Below are 25,714 nucleotides of genomic sequence, written 5' to 3' on the forward strand. Positions count from 1 at the left end.
TCGGTCACAGACGTTGACTCCAGCTTCCACCCATTCGTTCCTCATTTGTTTTGTTGTGCATTTCCTGTTTTGGAGACATATTGCTATAAGTTTCCGATCTTGACGCTTTGATGTCTTCCTTGGTCTACCAGTATGTTTGCCTTTAACAACCTTCCCATGTTGTTTGTATTTGGTCCAGATTTTAGACACAGCTGACTGTGAACAACCAACATCTTTTGCAACATTGCGTGATGATTTACCCTGTTTTAAGAGTTTGATAATCCTCTCCTTTGTTTCAATTGACATCTCTCATGTTGGAGCCATGATTCATGTCAGTCCACTTGGTGCAACAGCTCTCCAAGGTGTGATCACTCTTTCTTAGATGCAGACTAACAAGCAGATCTTATTTGATGCAAGTGTTAGTTTTGGTTCTGAAAATTTACAGGGTGATTCATAATTTTTTCCTCACAATTGAGTGACTCCAGAATTTTTCCCCTATGCTTGGTTAAATAAAGTAACCATTACTGACTACCACATTTTTTATTCTTGATTTCTTTGAGTGTTTCTTAAAGCCAAAAAGTTGCCATTTGAAATGACTTTAGTTTTGTGCCATGTCTGTGATCTGCTTTTTTTCTACAAAATTAAACAACTGAATGAACATCCTCCAAGGCCGGTGAATCCATAATTTTTGCCAGGGGTTGTAGAATTGATGCTGCTTTAAAGGGGTAAGGGGTGGTCACATAAAATTTGATTTAGATTTCTATTTCTGTATATTCACTTTGCATTTTGATAATTGATAATAATAAACTAATAACACTTCAGCTTTTGAAAGTAAAAATTAGAATCCATAAAACATTTGGAGAGGGGACGTATCACCTTTGCATTGAACATATGGGATTAATTATAGCTGGGGAAGAGAAAAACAAATTATACCTTCGGAAGTGAGAAGCTAATTATAGAAAGAGCGAAAGCTGACAATTCAGACTCCATTGAAGTAGGGCCCCCCTGCAGTGAACAGGTAATAACCACAGCAGATTTATTCTGGGAAAAGACACCAAGGCTGAAATTTATTTATACAGCGGTGGGAGAGTATGCTTCCCAGGCATAAGCTTCCTCTTATCAAAGCACTGAGAATTTTTGGAGACAGGGGTCAGTGATTATTGAAGTTGTTTGCATTGTTCCAATATTTATGGGAGATATATTTTAGCAAAGGGAAGTGCATATCGCCTTCACTCACATCACCGTTAGGCCATTCTAACCCCTCCGACTTAATATCAGACCCACGGACGGTGCTATCCATGTCATGTCATCTGTAGACAGGTGAAAGTGCAATAAAAAACATGATGAAAATATCTACTGCATGGGACCTCCATGGGCGAAGATATCCAGAAAGTTAGGATTTGCATCATTGTAACCACATCTGTCTAAAACTATTGCACCATACTGTACATCATGTCTTTAAGTGTGTGTATATATATGTGTACAACACATGTCATAACCAGGAGGTACCAGACAAACCAGGACAAATTCAGTTTGTTATACACCTTTAAGTCTGCTATAGTACAGGCCCCAAGGGAAGCATAGTTGGGGAAGAATACATCTGAGAGTGACCTGGTTATGATTACACAAAGCTATTCGATGTAACCAAGCTCCCATCTGGAAAGGAAGGTGCTTGCTGGACCAGAAGAAAGCTAGGAATAGTGACTTTTAATGTCTCTATTTTGGAACAGATCGCTTTGAAGTTACTCACCCTAATGTATGTCTTCAATTCCTCAAGACCCTTTCTGGTCGCAACAAGTGGTTAAAGACCAAAATAATGATCAATTTTGATTTTGCACCAAATTCATGAACCGTGTACACCATTTTGAAAAATATTCTGCACGAAATGGCAGCGAATACAAAACAATGAAAAAGAAAAGTGACTTCAAGAAATCACAAATGATGAATCTAGGCCTCAACTTGTAGCTCAGCAATATACTGTGCATCCTTATATATACTAATGCCAACCAAATCACATAGTATTTTATGTTTCTGTATTTTCTTTTTAATTCCATTACATTTTGAGTAAAGTTGTCCACACACGTTAGCTAAGCATGAGTGAAACCTACCAATTTTGGTGGGATGGGCCAAGCGTTTAATGTATGGGGTGTTACAGTGGCAACTAGCATGTATCATCAGCGCAGCCCCACTCACTGTATGGCTTCTCCTCGTGGCAGGCTATGCCGCTGAACTTATTTCTGTTTGTATTCCTCTGTGTTGCTGCTGCTGCATGTGAGGGGCATGGCCGAACTCTTAGGAATTTAACCCTACTGTGTCCTTCAGCGATTTGGTTCACCCAGCCTATTCCATGAGAGCAGGCCTTATATAAGGCAGCTCCACCCTACATCCCTTGCTCAAACATGTTTTTTGCTTTGTAGTCCATGTGCATGCATCTTCCTGTTTTCATCCTACTGTTAATGTCCTGTCCTGTTTACCCATCTTGCTTGACTTCTCCGCTCCAGACCTGTTATGTTTTCTGGTCCTGTGCTGCCTGCCACGACCTCAAACCATCTGACGTCGCCTCTGTCTCGTCCCTCAGTACCACGTACCCGTGCCTGTCCTGGAGTTGTGCCTGGTGACTATCTGCAGCCAAGTCTAGCTTCACCACCAGAGGCTCTAGTGAACACCAGGTAGTCACTTAGTCACGCCCCTCCAGGGTAGGCCCGGCCCACAGAGCAGTGTGTCTACAAACATCAGCGCTACATGTGGGGAGTCCTGACTCTTGTTTGAAAGCCAATATAAATTCTTTTAAAGGGAACCTGTCAAGTGAAAAAACTCTATTAACCTGCAGATATGGGGTCAGTGTGCAGGTTAAACGCATTCGGAACCTACCCGGTGCCTGCATCTTGAGTCCTGCTGCCAGAAGGAAATTTACTTTATTAACTTTATTCCTTATTGCAGCATTTGGCGTTCAGACATGGGTTGGCGCTGGTGAATGATTAGTCATCGGTCTGTGAATAGGGAGCCGTGGCTGTAACCACACCCCCGACACTGACTGACAGCTGGCCCTAGTGCTCAGCGAGCTGTCAGTCAGTGCTTGGTGTGAATCTATAGCCACCGCTCTCTGTGCACAGAGACATGACAGAGCCATGAGGCCAGAGGGAATAAAGTTAATTTCCTCCCAGCAGAGGGGCTCTAAGTGCTGGTCCCGAGCAGGTTCAGAATGCTATTAACCTGCATATTAACCCGATATCTGCAGGTTAAGAGTCTTTTTTCATGTGACAAGTACCCTTTAAATTCAATATGCTATTGTAGCTGTAAGTTTCCTCTAATGTTAAATCATGGCTCACAGTACATCACCCAAAAACATTCAAAGCTTTGCCCTAGGTAGGTTATTTGATTTGAGATGCCCAAGTTTATTATAGCAACCTTTTTTAGATTTTCTAAAGCAGAGGCCATCTTGTACATAAATATCATCTGCTATGTTGTGTAACAACTCTGCTGGCATCACGGCATGGCCTCTCATCTCTCACACTATCTTACCCACTGCTTCAGGTCATGATGCGGTTTCTATTTCTTGCCAGCTCCATATTCTGTGCCTCTGCCCTCTGCATGCTTCCTGGCTGTGTGTATAGGGGGGCGGCGCCTGAACTCTCTGGTTCTTATAGGAATCAGGTGCACCTGTCTAATCTGTTCCTGACCAATTACTAAGAGGCCTCCAGTATTTAGTGCAGCTTCACCCAGTGGACTGGGCCTGTGCAATGTGTTAGCTCAGTTTGTGCTTTGCTTCTGAGTTTGCCAGGCCTTGCTCTGTGTTACTCCCTCTCTAGAGGCTTTTCTCCTTGTCTTGCCTTGATCTTGTTGTCCGCCCTCCAGGAGGCAGAATATCCTGCTCCCTGTGTCTTTGTCCTTGTGTCTTGTTCCATTGCCTTGTCTGTACTTTGTCTTATCTCGGTCTCCTTGTTTGTGGCTTCCTTCCCTGCTGTGTCTTTCCTTGTGTTCTTAGTATGCTTACGCTCTGCACTCTTGCGGCTCTGCCTGCTCTGTACCTTTGTGGCTTTATCTCTACTCTGCACTCCTGCGGTTCTGCTCCGTTCTACTCTGCTCCGCTCCTGTTGCTGCAGAAACCTCTTGCTGCAGATCCTCTCCACATTCCTTGTGGCTCCGCTCTGCTTAGCTTCTGCTGCTGCAGTAATCTCTTGCTGCAGCTCCTCTCCACTTTCCTTGTGGCTCCGCTCTGCTTAGCTTCTGCAGAAATCTCTTGCTGCAGCTCCTCTCCGCATTCCTTGCAGTTCTGCTCTGCTTAGCTTTTCTTGCTACGCTCTCTTGCTGCTTTTCCGCTCTTATCTGCAGCCTTGCACTTCTCTTCCTGTGTGAACAGGTCTCAACCTGTTCCTTCATTCTCCTTTCCTTCTGGCTTGTTTCTGTACCTGCATCTCCTGTGTGAACAGGTCCCTACCTTTTTCTTCATACTACATATCCATACCTGCACCTCCTGTGTGAATAGGTCCCTACCTGTTCCTTTATACACCACACCAACCAGCCCTGTGTTCTCTGCCATGCCTGCCAGCCCTGTGTTCTCTGCCGTGCCTGCCAGCCCTGTGTTCTCTGCCGTGTCTCTGCCAGCCCTGTGTCTCAGCCGTGCCAGCCTACTCGTCTGAGTTTCAGCCGTGCTCTTCTGCCAGTCCTGCCTGATGCCCGCACCTGTCCTAGTGTTCTTGTTCTCCAAGTGGGATCAACAGCCACAGCCAGATACCACCCTGGAATAGCACCTGGCAGCTGTCTGCTGCACAAGCCTGACCTCACCATCAGAGGCTCCAGTGAAAACCCAGGCAGCTGTCATAGTCACGCCCCTTCCAGGGTAGTCTGGTTTGTTGCACAGTGGGGCCACAAACCCCACCGAGCTCACGCCCACCAGTCAGGGCGTGAGCGTGACATGTAGTTTCATCTAGTTCACGGTATACCGCAGTTATTATGTTCATGTCATGTCATTTGTGACATATGTTTGAATATGTGCAGAACAGTAAATGGGAGCTTCAGATAATCAGCATAGGAAGGATTTAATAATTAACCAAAAGATGAATAAACAATACCAATACCCTAAGGGTAGGCCATCAATGTTAAAGTCCCAGACAAACTCTTTAATACCTGCAGCAATGTCCACCTGCACTGCTGCATAATTCCATATTTGCTCTTGTGTCCAGCCAGGCTTCTGGATAAAATCCAATCATAATATCATCCATCATTTATATCAGTCTGTGCTGTGATTCCTGCACATTTACCTGAGCGACTATTCATGGGCAGACATACCGAATGTGCAGCTGCACTTTGGTCTGAAGGTGGAGGGGGGCCCCTGCAGGGTGGCTAATAAAGAGGGCAATCTGGCCCCTGCCCAGATTGCCTTCATGTCTGGTGGGAAGGGAGATATCCCTGCAGCTCCACTGCCTACAAGAGAATACAGCAGCGGAGCTGCAGTGATCTGTCCTGCTTCCTGCCCGCATTTCCTTTCACACAGACAGCAGCGCAGCTGGATGACGTCATAATTCAGCAGCCGGCTGTGCAGGAGAGAGGAAGGCGATGCTGAGGCCGAGCGTGCGGAGAGGTGAGGGGTGCTGTGTGTGTGTATACGTGTGGTGTTTGTGTGCGTGCATGCGTAGGGTTGTGGGGGAATGTGCAGAGAGGTGAATGGTGCAGTGTGCATTTGTGTGTGTAGGGGGAAGAGAGGGCAATGATGGGGATGGTGGGGGAGGAGGAAATGATGGAAGTGGTGGAATGAGCAAGTATGGGGGTGGTGGGGGAGGAGGAAATTATGGATGTGGTGGAATGGGCAAGTATGGGGGTGGTGGGGGAGGAGGAAATGATGGAGGTGGTGGAAAGGGCAATGATGGGGTGGTAGTGGAGAAAGCAATGATGGAGGTGGTGGAAATGGCAATAATGGGGGTGGTGGGGGAGGAGGAAATGATGGAGGTGGTGGAATGGGCAATGATGGGAGTAGTGGGGGAAAAGACAATGATGGGGTGGTGGGGAGGAGGAAATGATGGAGGTGGTGGAATGGGAAATGACATGGGGTGGTGGGGAGAAAGCAATGATAGTGGTGGTGGAGAAGGCAATGATGGAGGTGTTGAAGAGGGCAATGCTGGGGTGGGGGAGAGGACAATAGTAGGATGCGGGGGGGAGGACAATGAGGTGTGTGGGGGATTGGGATGGGAGGAAGGAGGACTTATAATAGACTTAGGAACAGGGGGAGGTGGAGGAAGACATTATCGCTTATTATGTCTAACACGGTCCCTTAGTATAGAGCAGACCTGGGCAAGATGCAGCCCGCGGGCCGCATCCGGCCCGCCTGACGATTTTAAACGGCCCGCGGCACTGGCACAGCCGCCAGAGACAGTGAGGCTGCTGCGCGTCGCTACGCCAGGTTCCCCTTCCCTTCAGCCACTCCAGCGCCTGCGCGCCCTGCATTGAAACAGCGAGAGGCGCTGACCGCCGCTGGCACTTCCGCATCAGGGAAGCGCCAGCAGCGGGTGACGTCACTGAGTGTGACACAGGCTGCTTTGCCGAACGCCGGTGTTTTGTGCGGCTGTGTACTGCAACTTGTGGGGTCGGTCGGTGCCGGTGCTCCATACCACGGCCGCAGGGACCAGGTAATGGGGCTGCCTGCCTGCCTGTATGCATGATAGGGGGAGGGAGCAGCGGCCAGCCCTGGGGGGGATGCGGATGGGGGCAGCACAAACCGGACCATGGGCTGTGTGGGGCACAATTATCAGGAGTCAGGACAGTATGATGGGGGCATAAGTGACAAATCAGGACAGTATGGGCCCCATACTGTCCTGATTTGTCACTTGTGCCCCCATACTGTCCTGATTTGTCACTATGGGGGCACAAGTGACAAATAAGGACAGTATGGGGACACAAGTGACAAATCAGGACAGTATGAGCCCCATACTGTCCTGATTTGTCACTTGTGCCCCCATACTGTCCTGATTTGTCACTATGGGGGCACAAGTGACAAATAAGGACAGTATGGGGGCACAAGTGACAAATCAGGACAGTATGGGCCCCATACTGTCCTGATTTGTCACTTGTGCCCCCATACTGTCCTGATTTGTCACTATGGGGGCACAAGGGACAGATAAGGACAGAATGGGGGCACAAGTGACAAATATTAGTCCGGCCCTCTAAAACTATCCAAATTTCTCATGCGGCCCCATGGCAAAATTAATTGCCCACCCCTGGTATAGAGTGTACGTACTTATGTGTAAGACAATCCCTTAGTATGTAGTGTACTCACTAATTCTTTATAACACCATCCTTAGTTACATAGTTTCCTCTTTTATTATGTATAACATCGTCCCTTATTATGGACCATCCTCTCTAGTTTTATATGGTTCAGTCCCTTATTATATAGCTTCCTCTGCCGTTATGTACAGTGATGGCTCTTACATAGTATATTCTTGTTAATCTTGTTATTCACGGCACCCTCTTTTATTACATAGTCCCCTTTCTTTTTAGATAGAAAATGACTGCTGATGGAGAAGCCGGTGACCAGACGACCAGTCCATCAGCTCCTCCATTAGAAAAGAAGTTTTCCCATGCTCCATCAGCCATCATTGCATTATACAGCTAACAAGACAGGACGGTATGTAATAAAAAACAGGGCTCTATATAATCCAATATGTAAGGGACGGTACTGTACATAACAAGAGAGGACATTGTATAATAAGGGACAGCAATATACATAATAAAGGAGACTATCTATCTATATATATAATTGTCTAAGGGTTTTTCCGTCTGTCTGTCTGTCTGCCTGTCCTGGAAATCCCGGCTCTCTGATTGGTCGAGGCCGCCAGGCCTCGACCAATCAGAGACCGGCACAGTATCGACATAGAAATCCCGCGTCTCTGATTGGTCGAGGCCGCCAGGCCTCGACCAATCAGCAACGGGCACAGCGACGATGATGTCATAAAGGACGTAGAAATCCCGCATCTCTGATTGGTCGAGGCCGCCAGGCCTCGACCAATCAGCAATGGGCACAGCGACGATGATGTCATAAAGGACGTAGACATCTCACGTTTCTGATTCAGCGACGGGCACAGTATCGACGTAGATGTCATAATGGTTGCCATGGCGACGATGATGTCATAAAGGTTGCCTCGATCAATCAGCGATGGGCACAGTCTGCCGCGAATTCTGGAATCATCATTGTCCATATACTACGGGGACATGCATATTCTAGAATACCCGATGCGTTAGAATCGGGCCACAATCTAGTATATATATAATTGTCTAAGGGTTTTTCCGTCTGTCTGTCTGTCTGTCTGTCCTGGAAATCCCGCATCTCTGATTGGTCGAGGCCGCCAGGCCTCGACCAATCAGCGACGGGCACAGTATCGACGTAGAAATCCTGCATCTGGCCTGGCGGCCTCGACCAATCAGCGACAGGCACAGCGACGATGATGTCATAAAGGACGTAGACATCCCGCGTCTGATTGGTCGAGGCCGCGAGGCCTCGACCAATCAGCAACGGGCACAGTATCGACGTAGATGTCATAATGGTTGCCATGGCGACGATGATGTCATAAAGGTTGCCTCGACCAATCAGCGACGGGCACAGTCTGCCGCAAATTCTGGAATCATCATTGTCCATATACTACGGGGACATGCATATTCTAGCATACCCGATGCGTTAGAATCGGGCCACAATCTAGTATAATATATACTTGTACTGTATGTGTGTTTGTCGCCATAAAAGGAGGGGGGCCCAGACACATTTCTTGCACAGGGGCTCCAAGCTGTCAGTGTCCGCCTCTGACTATTATACCAGTCGGGCTATAGGAGAAGGTGTAATCCATCCTTGAATGGTCATGATGCTGGTAGATGTAAACTAGAAGTATTCAATTATCCCCATCGATGATTTCTCCTATGTCTAAGAAATATTTGGATGGAGCATATTTGTAATTACCATAGCTGCACACTATTTACCACCAGTACTATCATGATAATATGCAGCGCACGGATTACAGTTTGACATCATGAATCCACATGACCCATCTAAAATCTATCACTGTGCCGCATTATCATTTCTTTCTTTTTGGGCTTTACATGGTGTTAATAATAAGCAAGACAAATTAGCACTTGGCAAACTTCATACACTCATAAAAAGAAAGTGCCATCCAAGTGCTCTCATTATTTAATTTCACTTTTTTCTAATGAGAAAGTGGCAGACAATCTAAAAATATGAGAATATTTCATCAGGGCATTCAGTCCTCAGAAGGCAGCCACTGGCATAATGAACTTGGATTTTTTTAAGTATTAACTTTCAGTTGATTCTATTAACATATCAAATGAATAGCTTGTGGTTGTATGTTTAAAAGAGCAGGATTTTTTAATTTTATGAATTTGTAAATTGTCAAATTGTTTTATATCTACTATATTTTTAGCAGCTAATCACAGCGAGAAATACGAGATTTCTGATGAGTGAGAAAAGACAGTGGGAACAGCATTTTCATACCAATTAAAAAAAAATTGTAAATGTATATGTACAGTATATTATTCAAAAAAGAACATTGAAACGGTCCCTTCCAAAGCTCTACTGTGACTCTATATCAAATATGATAAAATGGAGACATCAACAGAGACAAGAATAGGGGAAAAAATGGGAAGGAGAATATTTTTTCCTCCAGTTTATTTTAGGATGTGTATGGGCACCTATGGAGAGATGTGAGGCCAACTTCTCAAATGTAGTCTATTGTTTGGTGTTCATATGTTTGCATGAAGCAAGGCATCTAACTCAAATTCCGCCCTTATCGATCTCTATTTTTATTCCAACTCTGGTTTGTCTAATATTTTTAATCTAAAGGTTTTATGAAAAATTTAGCTATTTAGCTGAGCATTCACATAATCTTAAAGTTGTTGATGACTATAATATAGAAGAAATATCATCAGGATATCAATCAATCCCAGATTGTCGGGTTTTACATATGGCAACCCCACGATCAGAATCTCCTCTGGCTGTCAGAAGTACTCAATATAAAGAGGCAGCACAATCACAGCTCAGTACACTGAGAAAAAGGGAAGCTGGGAAGAGCTGGAAATCCCGGAAGTGAGAATATGGCCACCACAGAGCCCTGATCTCAACATTGAGTCTTTCTGGGATTACTTGAAAAAGGATTTGGGCACGCCTACATCCACAGAAGATCTGTAGATAGTTCTCCGAGACTTTTAGTATCATCCCCCCACCAAGTTCCTTTAAAAACTATGTGCAAGTGTACATAAAAGAATGAATGCTTTGCTGCTGTTTCAAAGACAAAGGTTGTGTAGACCAAATATTGTCTGGATTTCGATTTCTCTTTTGTTCATTCAGTTTACATTTTGTCAATTAAAAAAAATAGAAAACAAAGTCATAAACACTTCCATTTTTAAACCATGAATGCATTTTTACTTTGCAGCAGTTTTTCCACAGTTATATGGGATACCACCACACCCTGCTAATATTCCCAGCTTACCGCTGGGAGCTGCCAGATACAGGACCCGTGGAAGCGCAGCAGCGCGAAACGGCCGTCGTCCGTTACCATTCACATTCTCCCCTGCTGAAGATTTCTTCGCTTCAATAAAGGACTGTTTTTAGGACGGTGAGTGCTCTCAGTTCTCTTTTTTTCATTGGAGTTTTTCTGCATACTTTCTTCAGATTGAGCAGTTGATCCTTTTGGGGTGTCTATGGCACACGGCTGTGTGGAGTGCAAGGCACAGTGACCCTTTCTTTTGCAGTGGTGTGGATTCTTTACTCTTTTTTTAAAATATTGTATTGCAAATGCGTCGGAGCTCTTGCCCTTTCTCCATGCGTGTACATTACACTACTTTGTTTTGCCCTCGGCAGGGAAGAGAAGTACGCCTGCACAAGAGCGTGATGGAGGACACTGTGTGGATAAGGCAGGACGAGTCATCCAAATGAAGCAGAGAAGGAGGATGGCAATTGCAAGAAGAGAGGAGAAGCCGGATCAAGATTAGCAGTCTTCATTGGAGGACGGCGCTCCCAAAAAGAGATGAGACGCCCGGACCAAGACCAGCGACCCCCATCGGACCGATATATATTTAGGTTAGTATAATAAAAGGTCTTTTTGTGCTATGCAGAGCGCATTTGTGGGTTTTATATACAGCATTCTAGAATGCTCTATGTACTTTATATGGGAAAAATCTGGTGACAGGTTCCCTTTAAGAACTATCTTCAGAGTAAAGAAAAACAAGAAGTCTTGGAAGTGATGATATAGCGCCCAAAGAGCCCTGATCTCAACATCAGCTAGTCTGTCTGGGATTACATGAAAAAATTTGTGCAAGCCTGCATCCATAGAAGATCAGTTGTTAGTTCTCAAAGATGTTTGGACCAACCTCCCTGCCAAGTCCCTTCAATAACCGAATGCAAGTGTACCTAAAATAATTGATACTTTGATGCAAATGAGATTGCAAAGGTAAAAAGTTATTAAACCATTATTAATGATGATATTAACTTCTCATACACATCTATTTTAAGTTTTTGGTGAATATTCCCTTTGAATTATAGTTTTTAAGATCTCTGCTACCTTCAACTAAGCGATGTTGCCAAAAAAAGAAGTAGTTTTAATGGCACTATTTTCTTCCCATATAATACATTTTCCAAAAGAATTTTCCATGAAGCGCTCGAGCAGGAATAGTTAGACTAGTTTAGCTGAATACAGAGGTATCTATTTTTAAGCCCCCTTTCTTCTACTGGAGTTCAGGGAGTAGGTTTATGAGTAAAAGACTAGCCCATCTTTTGAAGTCGGCATTCTTTGACTTGGACGATGTAGAATGTACGTCATTCCAGTGAGATGTGTCATGGTCAATCAAAATGTTTAATTATAGACATGCTGAAAGAAATAGTGTCCTTGTGACATGAAGTTATTGCTGATGAATAACTACAACAGGCTTTCAATGTATAGACAGGAACAAACAGCTTTTATCTAACTATAGTAGTGGGAAGTGGGTGACTTTATGTACTGAACATCTCTTACATGGCCAGACAATAGTGTGTATGAAACAAAAAGCATCCTTTATACCAGGCGTAGGTGTGTGATGCCACAAGTATAGTAGAGTTTAGGTGCCTAATAAATGAAGAAGTCAAGAGCAAAGAAATTGCAAACAGCCAAAAACGTGATTCATTAGTAAATTACCATAATTTGGAAATCTTTACAGAATATCTGTTCATTATTTGAAAAGGACAAGATCTGTGTCTGGTTTAATGCCTATTTCTTAAAGGTATTTTTCTTTTGAATGGCCTTGTAGCTTGGCGGTAAATTTAAAATCTCTACTTCCACCCACCATTATTTTAACTGACAAAGCCTTGATCACTGTCGATATCCGACCCCTCTGATTCCAATTCTGTTGTGCCGCACCTTTCTTGCAGGTGACAATACAAACAGTTCTTTTTAATTCGCGGGAACTTGTGTTGCCATCCAGACAGGCAGCTTCAGAGTTATTTCCTTGCTTTGGCACGTAACTATTTCCTTCATTAAGCCTTGAGCAGGATTGCTCACTATATAAACCCCTGAATACATTTTTCCTAATGCCAGTTATAAGTTGTGCCTTACCTGGTCAACATCCATGGTCTCTGCTCTTGTTTTTCTATTATTTTTTGTTTTATGACTATTCTCATGCCTGAAGATTTGATCCCTAATTTGTACCTCCTTGTCCTGACACAGCTATCTGACCAATCTTGCCAGTTATTTACACCAACCATCAGCTACTCTGTGAACTCAACCCAAGGCCCCTGTACAGGGATTGAAAGGTGCAGGATAGGGTTTCACTGGAATTTGATAGCTAGAGCAAAGCCTGCCCATGGAAGCCCTATTTAAAGCTGCCAGGTGGCCATGAATAGGCCCTTCACCATTGGTTTTATACCTGAGTTTCTGACAAAATCAAGGACATGTTCTCTCCTCCGTTCCTGTGATGCAGCCATGTCCCTGACAATCCATCCAGATAGGTGACTGTGCAAAGATAAAAATGTACCACTGTCTCTACATCTCTGCTTAAAACTTGTGCATTTACTACATTAATTGTGGAGCCCATGTAGATTGGGATGACTCAGCATCATCTACAAGAAGGTATCAAATGACTAGACCCGGGTCTATGTCGCTATGTTGATCTATGTCGCTACAGCTGAGAATCTAGACATCAGATACATGCCTCCCCAAGACATCCGCTGCCAAAAAAAGCCACAGTGCCTTGTGGGTCTAGGGATGCTCACCTAAGCATAGAATAATTTCCCTATCATTCTGCAAAATGACTTTCTCCATGGTTGTTCATATTACGTTGAAAATCTGTGTGGCCTTAAGCCTGCTAATAACACACTCTTCAATGAGCAAAAGTAAAACAGACAGCTGGGTGCTGAGAAGATCATCACCGTCGCTGGCTCACACTGCGCTTAGCGAGACCCGGCAATGCTGATGAGCGTTGTCGTCAGTACCTGGCACCTGTGAATATCAGGACTCTGCAATTCACAGACGCCGGATTTGGGGACCGTGGACTAAATTGGAGCTGCATGGGAACATTTTTTCGAATAAATTGGTGAACAAGGGACTGTCTCGTTTTTATTTATTTCTTTTTACGTTTTTCAGGCATCCATTTCTGGACTACATTGGATTCGGTGGATTACAGTGTTCCTGCGAGGGATTTTTTTCTTTCAATAAATAGATGAATCAGCAACAGTGTGGGAGAGTATTTATTCATATAAAGTATTTTTGTTTGTGTGTTTTTATTTTTGATTACCGGTTTAGTAATGGGGATGTCTGATAGACACCTCTCCATTACTAAATCATAAGTGCCTTTTTTTACATGTGTTTTTTTTCCTGCATTTTTTATGCCATGCTTTTTGTTTCCTTTTGGTGTGTCATTTTGAAATAAAACTGCTTTGCATAGAAGATAATGTCTCATTTACCTTGTGCCCAAATTCTTGCTTAAGAATACTATGACACAAAAAAACGTATTTAGCGACATCAGTGAATCTCCACTAAGCATAGGGATTAGGCAGAAAACTTTATAGCAAGGGCCTGTTACAAGGCATGCGTCAGAGTTTTATAGGGAACTTACGGTTAAAATCCTACAGGACTCCCTAATAATAAAAATACCAGAGCTTACAGTGGTAAGATGGCCGCCGGATAGGTCCTTGAGGGGAGATATGTATCATCGAGTCCAAGGTTGTAGCCTTAGTGATGTAAACCCAGAAAAGAATGCTTCAGCATGTACTAATAGGGCTTGTCCAGGGCCGAATTTATGAGCCGCAAAGAGATAGGTGGGACAAGCTGCTCACATATCCCCCACACTGGGGCCTGATATAATAGATATATGGAAGTCCAGCTGTGTCATTAGGGGTGTGTGTGCACAGTGGAAGACTTTGCATGTGTGGCTCAGTCTCTGCTAGAGGCTCAGTGAAGGTTAGATATTTTAACGGCTGAACCTGAGCTATATATGCACTTTTTTTTCCATTTTGGTTCTGGTATACCTGTTGTACCCAGAAGAGGCTGTTTTTGTTTGATAAACTGGATGGTTTACGGACATTTAATAAATCTGACCCTGTGTGTGCATCATCAGCTACCTGAGAGGTGATCCCTATTAAGTGTCATTATTTTTCTATTCCATTAAAAAACAAATGTAAACAACTAATGCAATTAATAAGGAAAATACATTTCATATAAGATCCTCAATTTTGAAATTGCAGCATAAAGAAAAGTCATAGAGATATGGAAATCACAGAAAGGATAGACATGTTAATGACATACAGCTCTATTGGCAATTGTCGATCAATGACGTCCCAGACGTGCTCAATGGAAGACCAATCTGGATATGCTGTATTCCATGGTAGCATGCTTAGGCCACACCGGCTGCTCACAATAGCACGAGCAACATGTGGCTTGGCGTTTTCATATTGAAAACCAGCTCTGGAGACACTTTGGAAAGCCAGTGGTAGGACCATTTCTCAAGAGTCCCATGAGTTGTTTCTCAAACAAAATTAGTAATTTGGCAATTTTCACACTGGCCATTAGGGCTATTATAGACTCATACTTTTGTTCTATCAGGAAGAGTTTTTAGCAGGTTTACAATAACAGGTAACACCTCAGCTGAAACACAGGATCAGCCATTCACAATAGGTGATGTCACAGAGGTCCTAGTGTCCAATTTCTATTTTCAATGATCTTTGCCCATGTACATTAGATGCTTCAATACAAAAGATATGGTCTGAGCCCGTCTATTGCCACTAAATGGAGTTTTTGAAAGAACAGGAAGTTATAGTCTAAATTACCGTATATACTCGAGTATAAGCCAAGATTTTCAGCCCAAATTTTTGGGCTGAAAGTGCCCCTCTGGGCTTATACTCGAGTCAAGGTGGGTGGCAGGGTCGGCGGGTGAGGGGGTGAGGGCGCTGAGGCATACTTACCTGCTTCCAGCGGTCCTGACGCTCCCCCTGCCGTCCCACGGTCTTCGGTGCTGCAGTTCTTCCTCTATCAGCGGTCACGTGGGACCGCTCATTAGAGAAATGAATAGGCGGCTCCACCTCCCATAGGGGCGGAGCCGCCTATTCATTTCTCTAATCAGCGGTAACGGTGACCGCTGATAGAGGAAGAAGCTGCGGCACCGAAGACAGCTGTCCGGGAGAAGGAGCCGGACGCCAGGACCAGGTAAGTATCGCATAGTCACCTGTCCACGTTCCAGCCGCCGGGCGCCGCTCCATCTTCCCGGCGTCTTTGCGCTCTGACTGTTCAGGTCAGAGGGCGCGATGACGCATATAGTGTGCGCGGCGCCCTCTGCCTGATCAGTCAGTGCAGAGACGCCGGGACCGGACGCCGGGAGCTGCAAGCAAGAGAGGTGAGTATGTGTTTTGTTTTTTTTTTACTGCAGCAGCAGCAGCAGCGACAATGGCACAGCTTTCTATGGGGAAATATGAACGGTGCAGAGCACTATATGGGGCACAGCTATAGGGCAATAATGAACGGCGCAGAGCACTATATGGGGCACAGCTATAGGGCAATAATGAACGGCGCAGAGCACTATATGGGGCACAGCTATAGGGCAATAATGAACGGCGCAGAGCACTATATGGCACAGCTATAGGGCAATAATGAACGGCGCAGAGCACTATATGGGGCACAGCTATAGGACAATAATGAACGGTGCAGAGCACTATATGGGGCACAGCTATAGGGCAATAATGAACGGTGCAGAGCACTATATGGGGCACAGCTATAGGGCAATAATGAACGGTGCAGAGCACTATATGGGGCACAGCTATTGGGCAATAATGAACGGCGCAGAGCACTATGGGGCACAGCTATAGGGCAATAATGAACGGTGCAGAGCACTATATGGCACAGCTATGGGGAAATAATGAACGGTGCAGAGCACTATATGGGGCAATAATGAACAGTGCAGGGCACTATATGGCACAGCTATGGGGAAATAATGAACGGTGCAGAGCACTACATGGCACAGCTATGGGAAAATGCAGAGCACTATATGGCACAGCTATGGGGAAATAATGATCTATTTTTATTATTGAAATTCACCGGTAAATGCTGCATTTCCACCCTAGGCTTATACTCGAGTCAATAAGTTTTCCCAGTTTTTTGTGGCAAAATTAGGGGGGTCGGCTTATACTTAGGTCGGCTTATACTCGAGTATATATACGGTAGCCTCTGTGAAAATTGAAAATCTTTATGTCTAGTACAGAATGATATGTAAAAAAAAAACATTGCAAAAAAACAAAAAAGCATTTATCACGAAAACCTGAATTAAACTATTTTTTCCTTGAAGAAAAAGTTCCTACAATGTTTGTTTTAAGGGGCATATATAATGCAGATAAATTAAGTTCAGGCTTGCATCCAGATATTCTTCTTAAGTGTCACCAGCATATCAATTTTAGGGGGCTGTGGATATGGCAAAAAGTGCCCCTACATCCTAATTGGTCATGAGCATCTTATACGCATTGTTCCCCTTCAAGCTGTGTACTCCAAAAATGAAAAACCTTATTGAAAGCGACAAACTATTGGGGTTGTTAACCACATTACATTGTTCTTTAACCCCTTCATGACAGGAGGTATTTTCGTTTTTGCATTTTCATTTTTTGCTACCCTTCTTCCCAGAGCCATAACTTTTTTATTTTTCCGTCAATATGGCCATTTGAGGGCTTGCTTTTTTGCGGGACGAGTTGTACTTTTAAACGACACCATTGGTTTTAATATATCGTGTACTTGAAAACAGGAAAAAAATTCCAAGTGCGGTGAAATTGCAAAAAAAAGTGCAATCCCACACTTGTTTTTTGTTTGGCTTTTTTACTATGTTCAATAAATGCTAAAATTGACCTGCCATTATGATTCTCTAGGTCATTACGAGTTCATAGACACCAAAAATGTCTAGGTTCTTTTTTATGTAAGTGGTGAAAAAAAAATAATACAAACTTTGTTGAAAAAAAAATTGCGTCATTTTCCGATACCCATAACGTCACCATTTTTCATGATCTCGGGTTGGGTGAGGGCTTATTTTTTGCGTGGCCAGCTGACGTTTTTATTGATACCATTTTGGTGCAGATAGGATCTTTTGATCACCCTTTAGTGCATTTTAATGCAATGTCATGGCGACCAAAAAAAACCGTAATTCTGGTGTTTTTACTTTTTTTCTCGCTACGCCATTTAGCGATCAGCTTAATCCTTTTTTGTTTTATTGATAGATCGGGCGATTGTGAACTCGGCAATACCAAATATGTGTATATTTGATTTTTTTATTATTGTTTTATTTTGAATGGGGTGAAAAGGGGTGATTTGAACATATATACTGTATATATATATATATATATATATATATATATATATATATATTTTTTTTAAACATTGTTTTTTCACTCTTGGCATGCTTCAATAGTCTCCATGGGAGACTAGAAGCTGCCATAGCTCCATCATCTCTGCTACATGCAGGCGATGATCAGATCACCTGCATGTAGTAGAATACCTCACTTGCGATGAGTGCCAGCCACAGGGTGGCGCTCATAGCAATCCGGCAGTGACTACCATAGATGTCTCAAAGAGACCTCTGGTTGTCATGCCAATGCATCGGTGACCCACGAAACAGCTGACATATGCTGGGAAAGATGTAAGCTCACCGCCGAAGCCCACATCAAAGGGAGGGAGTCCGACATGGGGTACTATTATGCCCAACATCGGAAAGGCGTTAAACTCTTTCCTTTCCATTTACACCGCTCAAAGGGAAAATTTACCTCTATGCTATACAATGTATCCAGAAAATACAACATTGTTACTGTTTACTGCATTTTAAAAATACAGTTTGCCATAAAAAAATGGCCCCTGTATTATTGTATTTAATTGGATACCTCTTGTGAAAGAATTTAAAGGGGTTGGTCAGTGCATTATATTGAGGGCATCAATATCAGATCAGTGGGAGTGAGAGACCCAGCAGCAACACCAATGTATAGTCCAGCTAAACAACTGATCACGTCTGACCACTGCCAGCACTGAGAACAGCTGATTGGCTGGCGTGCTGGATGTCGCACCCACATTGATCTCATATTGATCACCTATTCCAGGGATATGTTATCAATACAAAGTACAGGACAACACCTTTAATGTGCGCTGACTTTGCATGTCAAAATTTGAGGATGGAATTCTAACATGAAATCCATTTCATAGAAGCACATTACATCCCACAATGGCCCTGAATCACTTCTCTATAGAGTGGTTAAAGGGAATATATCTGCATAAATTGACTGTTGAAAGCACAACACAAGCACTCAGTGCACCTTCCCACCTACTTGTTTTCCTCCAATCTTGCTCTTCCTTGGTTCTTGTAAAGCCTGAGTTGTCAATCAAAGAAGAAGGGGCCAAAGTAGATGAAAAACGAGTCGCTAAATTCACTGAACAGTTTGGCCATGCATTGAGCACCTGTGCTTAGATTCAACAGTAGTGTTGAGCGATACCTTCCGATATCGGAAAGTATCGGTATCGGTTGGGATCGGCCGATATTCAAAAAATATCGGATATCGCCGATACCGATACCTGATCCCAATGCAAGTCAATGGGACCAAAATATCGGAATTAAAATAAACCCTTTCTTTCCTTGTAGGTTCATTCTACATCAAGGAAAACAACTAAGAATAATGTAGGATGTATTGTGGGAGGTGGCGGAGACATTAAAGGCAATGAGGTTTAGCCCAATCAAATAGAATAGCATGAATTTTTTTTTTTAAAGACGTTCGGAGTGAAAAAGATATTGACTATGTAAATTTTTTTTTATTTTGTCAGATATTGATGTTTCACTATTCCACGCCCTTCCCCATCTTTTTTTTCTTTTTTTTTTTTACTTTTCCCACACTTTCATCTTCATCATCATCATCATCTTTGACATCAACTTCTTCTTCACCTTATTCATCTTCTTCTTCATCTTCTACCTATTTTTTTTTTTTATTACATTCTTCATATTCATTTTATTCAACTATTATTATTCTTCCTATTCTACATATTCTTTTTATTCCACTGTTATTATTCTTCCTATTCTACTTCTTCATCATATTCTCATTTGTGACAGGCATTCTTGTAGTTGTTATCTATAAAAGTTGGAAGATTACACCTTCCGTTCTGCCAGTCACAAAAGTTACATTTGTCCGCGTTCAGTTTGGCCTGCAGCATCAGGCTTTATCCAGGGGCACCACGAGGAGGAACGGACTCACCCCCATACACTGCTTAGTCTTCTTCTGCATATAATTTAGATAATATCTTTTGCTCTGATATTAAGTCTTATGCTTAATGTTCTTCTGCTCTTTGTTCTGCAGCCTCTTGTTCTTCTGCTTCTCGGTCTTCCATGTCGTCGTCTCCAGGGTCGTCGTCTTCAGTGTCGTCATCTCCGCCGTCGTCGTCTCCGCCGTCGTCGTCTCCGCCGTCGTCGTCGTCCTCGTCATCGGGGTGGTCTTCCGGGTCGTCGTCATCGGGGTGGTCTTCCGGGTCGTCGACTTTAGGGTCTTAAACTTGGAAATGTAGCAGAAGGTACAAGAAGGCTGAGAAAATGCCAAGAACCAGCTGATGGAACTGGAACTCGGATGGCTACCCGAAGGTTCAAGAGCCTATGGAACTACCGAGGACCAGCTGACGTTACTGGAACCCGGTTACTAAGCAGGAGGTACCCGTGCTAAAAAGCACTACCAAGGACCGCCTGGCGTTGGCGGAACTCGGATACCCAGAAGGAGGCACCTAAGCCAAAGGCTCTGCCCGGAACCAGCTGACGTTACTGGAACCAGGATGGGGAGCAGAAGGTACAAGAGCAAAAGACACTGCCGAGAACCAGCTGACGGTACTGGAACCCGGATGGGTAGCCGAAGGTCCAAGAGCCAATGGAACTACCGAGGACCAGCTGACGTTACTGGAACCCGGTTACTAAGCAGGAGGTACCCGTGCCTGAAAGCACTACCAAGGACCACCTGACGTTGGTGGAACTTGGATACCCAGAAGGAGGGACCTAAGCCAAAGGCTCTGCCCGGAACCAGCTGACGGTACTGGAACCAGGATGGGGAGCAGAAGGTACAAGAGCAAAAGACACTGCCGAGAACCAGCTGATGGTGCTGGAACCAGGTGGTGGACCCGAAGGCCCACAGGAGAGGAGAGAACAGCTAGGCCGCGAGGCAGCCGCAGTTACCGAACCCCAACAGTCCTACAGGGGGAGCTGGGCCTACTGGCACTACAGAACCAGCCTTGACTACCAGTTCACGCAGCCCACATAGGAAGCTCCTAAACTGGAGGCACCCTGGAGTTGGCTAACCCGACCGCAACACGACGGGGCAAGCATAGGCGTCTCAGTGAGCTTGACACAACCCGGAAACAGCTGACGGTGCTGAAACCAGGCTTGGCACGAGGGAGTACCTGTGACAAGAACACTGCCGAGAACCAGCTGGCGGTGCTGGAACCCAGATGCGTTGCCCCAGTGTGCAAGAGCCAATGGCACGACCGAGGACCAGCTGGCGGTGCAGGAACACGGTTACTAAGCTGTAGGTGCCCGCGCTTAAAAGCACTACCAAGGACCGCCTGACGTTGGCGGAACTCGGATACCCATGAGGAGGCACATAAGCCAAAGGCTCGGCCCGGAACCAGCTGACGGTGCTGGAACCAGGTGGTGGACCCCAAGGTCCACAGGAGAGGAGAGAACAGCTAGGCCGCGAGGCAGCCGCAGTTACCGAACCCCAACAGTCCTACAGGGGGAGCTGGGCCTACTGGCACTACAGAACCAGCCTTGACTACCAGTTCACGCAGCCCACATAGGAAGCTCCTAAACTGGAGGCACCCTGGAGTTGGCTAACCCGACCGCACCACGACGGGGCAAGCATAGGCGTCTCAGTGAGCTTGACACAACCCGGAAACAGCTGACGGTGCTGAAACCAGGCTTGGCACGAGGGAGTACCTGTGACAAGAACACTGCCGAGAACCAGCTGGCGGTGCTGGAACCCAGATGCGTTGCCCCAGTGTGCAAGAGCCAATGGCACGACCGAGGACCAGCTGGCGGTGCTGGAACCCGGTTACTAAGCTGTAGGTGCCCACGCTTAAAAGCACTACCAAGGACCGCCTGACGTTGGCGGAACTCGGATACCCAGGAGGAGGCACCTAAGCCAAAGGCTCGGCCCGGAACCAGCTGACGGTGCTGGAACCAGGTGGTGGACCCGAAGGTCCACAGGAGAGGAGAGAACAGCTAGGCCGCGAGGCAGCTGCAGTTACCGAACCCCAACAGTCCTACAGGGGGAGCTGGGCCTACTGGCACTACAGAACCAGCCTTGACTACCAGTTCACGCAGCCCACATAGGAAGCTCCTAAACTGGAGGCACCCTGGAGTTGGCTAACCCGACCGCACCACGACGGGGCAAGCATAGGCGTCTCAGTGAGCTTGACACAACCCGGAAACAGCTGACGGTGCTGAAACCAGGCTTGGCACGAGGGAGTACCTGTGACAAGAACACTGCCGAGAACCAGCTGGCGGTGCTGGAACCCAGATGCGTTGCCCCAGTGTGCAAGAGCCAATGGCACGACCGAGGACCAGCTGGCGGTGCTGGAACCCGGTTACTAAGCTGTAGGTGCCCGCGCTTAAAAGCACTACCAAGGACCGCCTGACGTTGGCGGAACTCGGATACCCAGGAGGAGGCACCTAAGCCAAAGGCTCGGCCCGGAACCAGCTGACGGTGCTGGAACCAGGTGGTGGACCCCAAGGTCCACAGGAGAGGAGAGAACAGCTAGGCCGCGAGGCAGCCGCAGTTACCGAACCCCAACAGTCCTACAGGGGGAGCTGGGCCTACTGGCACTACAGAACCAGCCTTGACTACCAGTTCACGCAGCCCACATAGGAAGCTCCTAAACTGGAGGCACCCTGGAGTTGGCTAACCCGACCGCACCACGACGGGGCAAGCATAGGCGTCTCAGTGAGCTTGACACAACCCGGAAACAGCTGACGGTGCTGAAACCAGGCTTGGCACGAGGGAGTACCTGTGACAAGAACACTGCCGAGAACCAGCTGGCGGTGCTGGAACCCAGATGCGTTGCCCCAGTGTGCAAGAGCCAATGGCACGACCGAGGACCAGCTGGCGGTGCTGGAACCCGGTTACTAAGCTGTAGGTGCCCGCGCTTAAAAGCACTACCAAGGACCGCCTGACGTTGGCGGAACTCGGATACCCAGGAGGAGGCACCTAAGCCAAAGGCTCGGCCCGGAACCAGCTGACGGTGCTGGAACCAGGTGGTGGACCCCAAGGTCCACAGGAGAGGAGAGAACAGCTAGGCCGCGAGGCAGCCGCAGTTAACGAACCCCAACAGTCCTACAGGGGGAGCTGGGCCTACTGGCACTACAGAACCAGCCTTGACTACCAGTTCACGCAGCCCACATAGGAAGCTCCTAAACTGGAGGCACCCTGGAGTTGGCTAACCCGACCGCACCACGACGGGGCAAGCATAGGCGTCTCAGTGAGCTGGACACAACCCGGAAACAGCTGACGGTGCTGAAACCAGGCTTGGCACGAGGGAGTACCTGTGACAAGAACACTGCCGAGAACCAGCTGGCGGTGCTGGAACCCAGATGCGTTGCCCCAGTGTGCAAGAGCCAATGGCACGACCGAGGACCAGTTGGCGGTGCTGGAACCCGGTTACTAAGCTGTAGGTGCGCGCGCTTAAAAGCACTACCAATGACCGCCTGACGTTGGCGGAACTCGGATACCCAGGAGGAGGCACCTAAGCCAAAGGCTCGGCCCGGAACCAGCTGACGGTGCTGGAACCAGGTGGTGGACCCCAAGGCCCACAGGAGAGGAGAGAACAGCTAGGCCGCGAGGCAGCCGCAGTTACCGAACCCCAACAGTCCTACAGGGGGAGCTGGGCCTACTGGCACTACAGAACCAGCCTTGACTACCAGTTCACGCAGCCCACATAGGAAGCTCCTAAACTGGAGGCACCCTGGAGTTGGCTAACCCGACCGCACCACGACGGGGCAAGCATAGGCGTCTCAGTGAGCTTGACACAACCCGGAAACAGCTGACGGTGCTGAAACCAGGCTTGGCACGAGGGAGTACCTGTGACAAGAACACTGCCGAGAACCAGCTGGCGGTGCTGGAACCCAGATGCGTTGCCCCAGTGTGCAAGAGCCAATGGCACGACCGAGGACCAGCTGGCGGTGCTGGAACCCGGTTACTAAGCTGTAGGTGCTCGCGCTTAAAAGCACTACCAAGGACCGCCTGACGTTGGCGGAACTCGGATACCCAGGAGGAGGCACCTAAGCCAAAGGCTCGGCCCGGAACCAGCTGACGGTGCTGGAACCAGGTGGTGGACCCCAAGGCCCACAGGAGAGGAGAGAACAGCTAGGCCGCGAGGCAGCCGCAGTTACCGAACCCCAACAGTCCTACAGGGGGAGCTGGGCCTACTGGCACTACAGAACCAGCCTTGACTACCAGTTCACGCAGCCCACATAGGAAGCTCCTAAACTGGAGGCACCCTGGAGTTGGCTAACCCGACCGCACCACGACGGGGCAAGCATAGGCGTCTCAGTGAGCTTGACACAACCCGGAAACAGCTGACGGTGCTGAAACCAGGCTTGGCACGAGGGAGTACCTGTGACAAGAACACTGCCGAGAACCAGCTGGCGGTGCTGGAACCCAGATGCGTTGCCCCAGTGTGCAAGAGCCAATGGCACGACCGAGGACCAGCTGGCGGTGCTGGAACCCGGTTACTAAGCTGTAGGTGCCCGCGCTTAAAAGCACTACCAAGGACCGCCTGACGTTGGCGGAACTCGGATACCCAGGAGGAGGCACCTAAGCCAAAGGCTCGGCCCGGAACCAGCTGACGGTGCTGGAACCAGGTGGTGGACCCCAAGGTCCACAGGAGAGGAGAGAACAGCTAGGCCGCGAGGCAGCCGCAGTTACCGAACCCCAACAGTCCTACAGGGGGAGCTGGGCCTACTGGCACTACAGAACCAGCCTTGACTACCAGTTCACGCAGCCCACATAGGAAGCTCCTAAACTGGAGGCACCCTGGAGTTGGCTAACCCGACCGCACCACGACGGGGCAAGCATAGGCGTCTCAGTGAGCTTGACACAACCCGGAAACAGCTGACGGTGCTGAAACCAGGCTTGGCACGAGGGAGTACCTGTGACAAGAACACTGCCGAGAACCAGCTGGCGGTGATGGAACCCAGATGCGTTGCCCCAGTGTGCAAGAGCCAATGGCACGACCGAGGACCAGCTGGCGGTGCTGGAACCCGGTTACTAAGTTGTAGGTGCCCGCGCTTAAAAGCACTACCAAGGACCGCCTGACGTTGGCGGAACTCGGATACCCAGGAGGAGGCACCTAAGCCAAAGGCTCGGCCCGGAACCAGCTGACGGTGCTGGAACCAGGTGGTGGACCCCAAGGTCCACAGGAGAGGAGAGAACAGCTAGGCCGCGAGGCAGCCGCAGTTACCGAACCCCAACAGTCCTACAGGGGGAGCTGGGCCTACTGGCACTACAGAACCAGCCTTGACTACCAGTTCACGCAGCCCACATAGGAAGCTCCTAAACTGGAGGCACCCTGGAGTTGGCTAACCCGACCGCACCACGACGGGGCAAGCATAGGCGTCTCAGTGAGCTTGACACAACCCGGAAACAGCTGACGGTGCTGAAACCAGGCTTGGCACGAGGGAGTACCTGTGACAAGAACACTGCCGAGAACCAGCTGGCGGTGATGGAACCCAGATGCGTTGCCTATTAAAGATTGTCTTCCTAGAGCCCCAACTAGCGGTGTTGGAGCTAAGGGTAAGCAGGGGGAGCAGAGTGTAGGCCGAAGCCTGCACTGGAGGCAGCTTTGTGTCTGCGTTGCGTTTGCAGGACACTTTGCCTGCTACACAGTGGGGGAACAGCTGGCGTTGCTGAACCCCACTAACACAATGGCGTGTGTTTTTCTCTGTGCAGCTAGCACTTGCGGGCAAAAACTAGCGATGTTAGAGCCCGTGTTGAAGCAGGAGGAGGAGGAGAGGAGCAGAGTGTAGGCCGAAGCCTATTTGAACCAATTTCAAAGGAAACCTTTAACCCCCCCCCAGGTGTTACAAAGTACAAGAGACACACCTTGTGCAGTATTAATGCTGCACAAGTGAAAGGTTGCTCTATTAATTTGTCTACTTGCACACGCTGAATGAAAGACGTACACAATTTAGCCCATTCTACAGTCAAACTGTAGTGGATGCGTGACTTGGCTTTTTA

The 25,714-nt window shown here is 47.1% G+C and overlaps 1 long non-coding RNA gene across 1 annotated transcript in view; it reads left to right on the forward strand.

Moving 5' to 3' along the window:
* Window positions 1-25,714, forward strand: part of LOC138657711 (uncharacterized) — a 114,977-nt gene that overhangs the window by 19,180 nt on the left and 70,083 nt on the right. The window contains exons 2-4 of the long non-coding RNA XR_011317150.1: window positions 7,471-7,597; window positions 10,407-10,589; window positions 10,835-11,053. This is a non-coding gene — a long non-coding RNA (uncharacterized lncRNA). The remainder of the gene's footprint in view (window positions 1-7,470; window positions 7,598-10,406; window positions 10,590-10,834; window positions 11,054-25,714) is intronic.

The sequence above is a fragment of the Ranitomeya imitator genome, chromosome 1 (genome assembly GCF_032444005.1).
Source record: "Ranitomeya imitator isolate aRanImi1 chromosome 1, aRanImi1.pri, whole genome shotgun sequence".
Taxonomy (NCBI): Eukaryota; Metazoa; Chordata; class Amphibia; order Anura; family Dendrobatidae; genus Ranitomeya; species Ranitomeya imitator.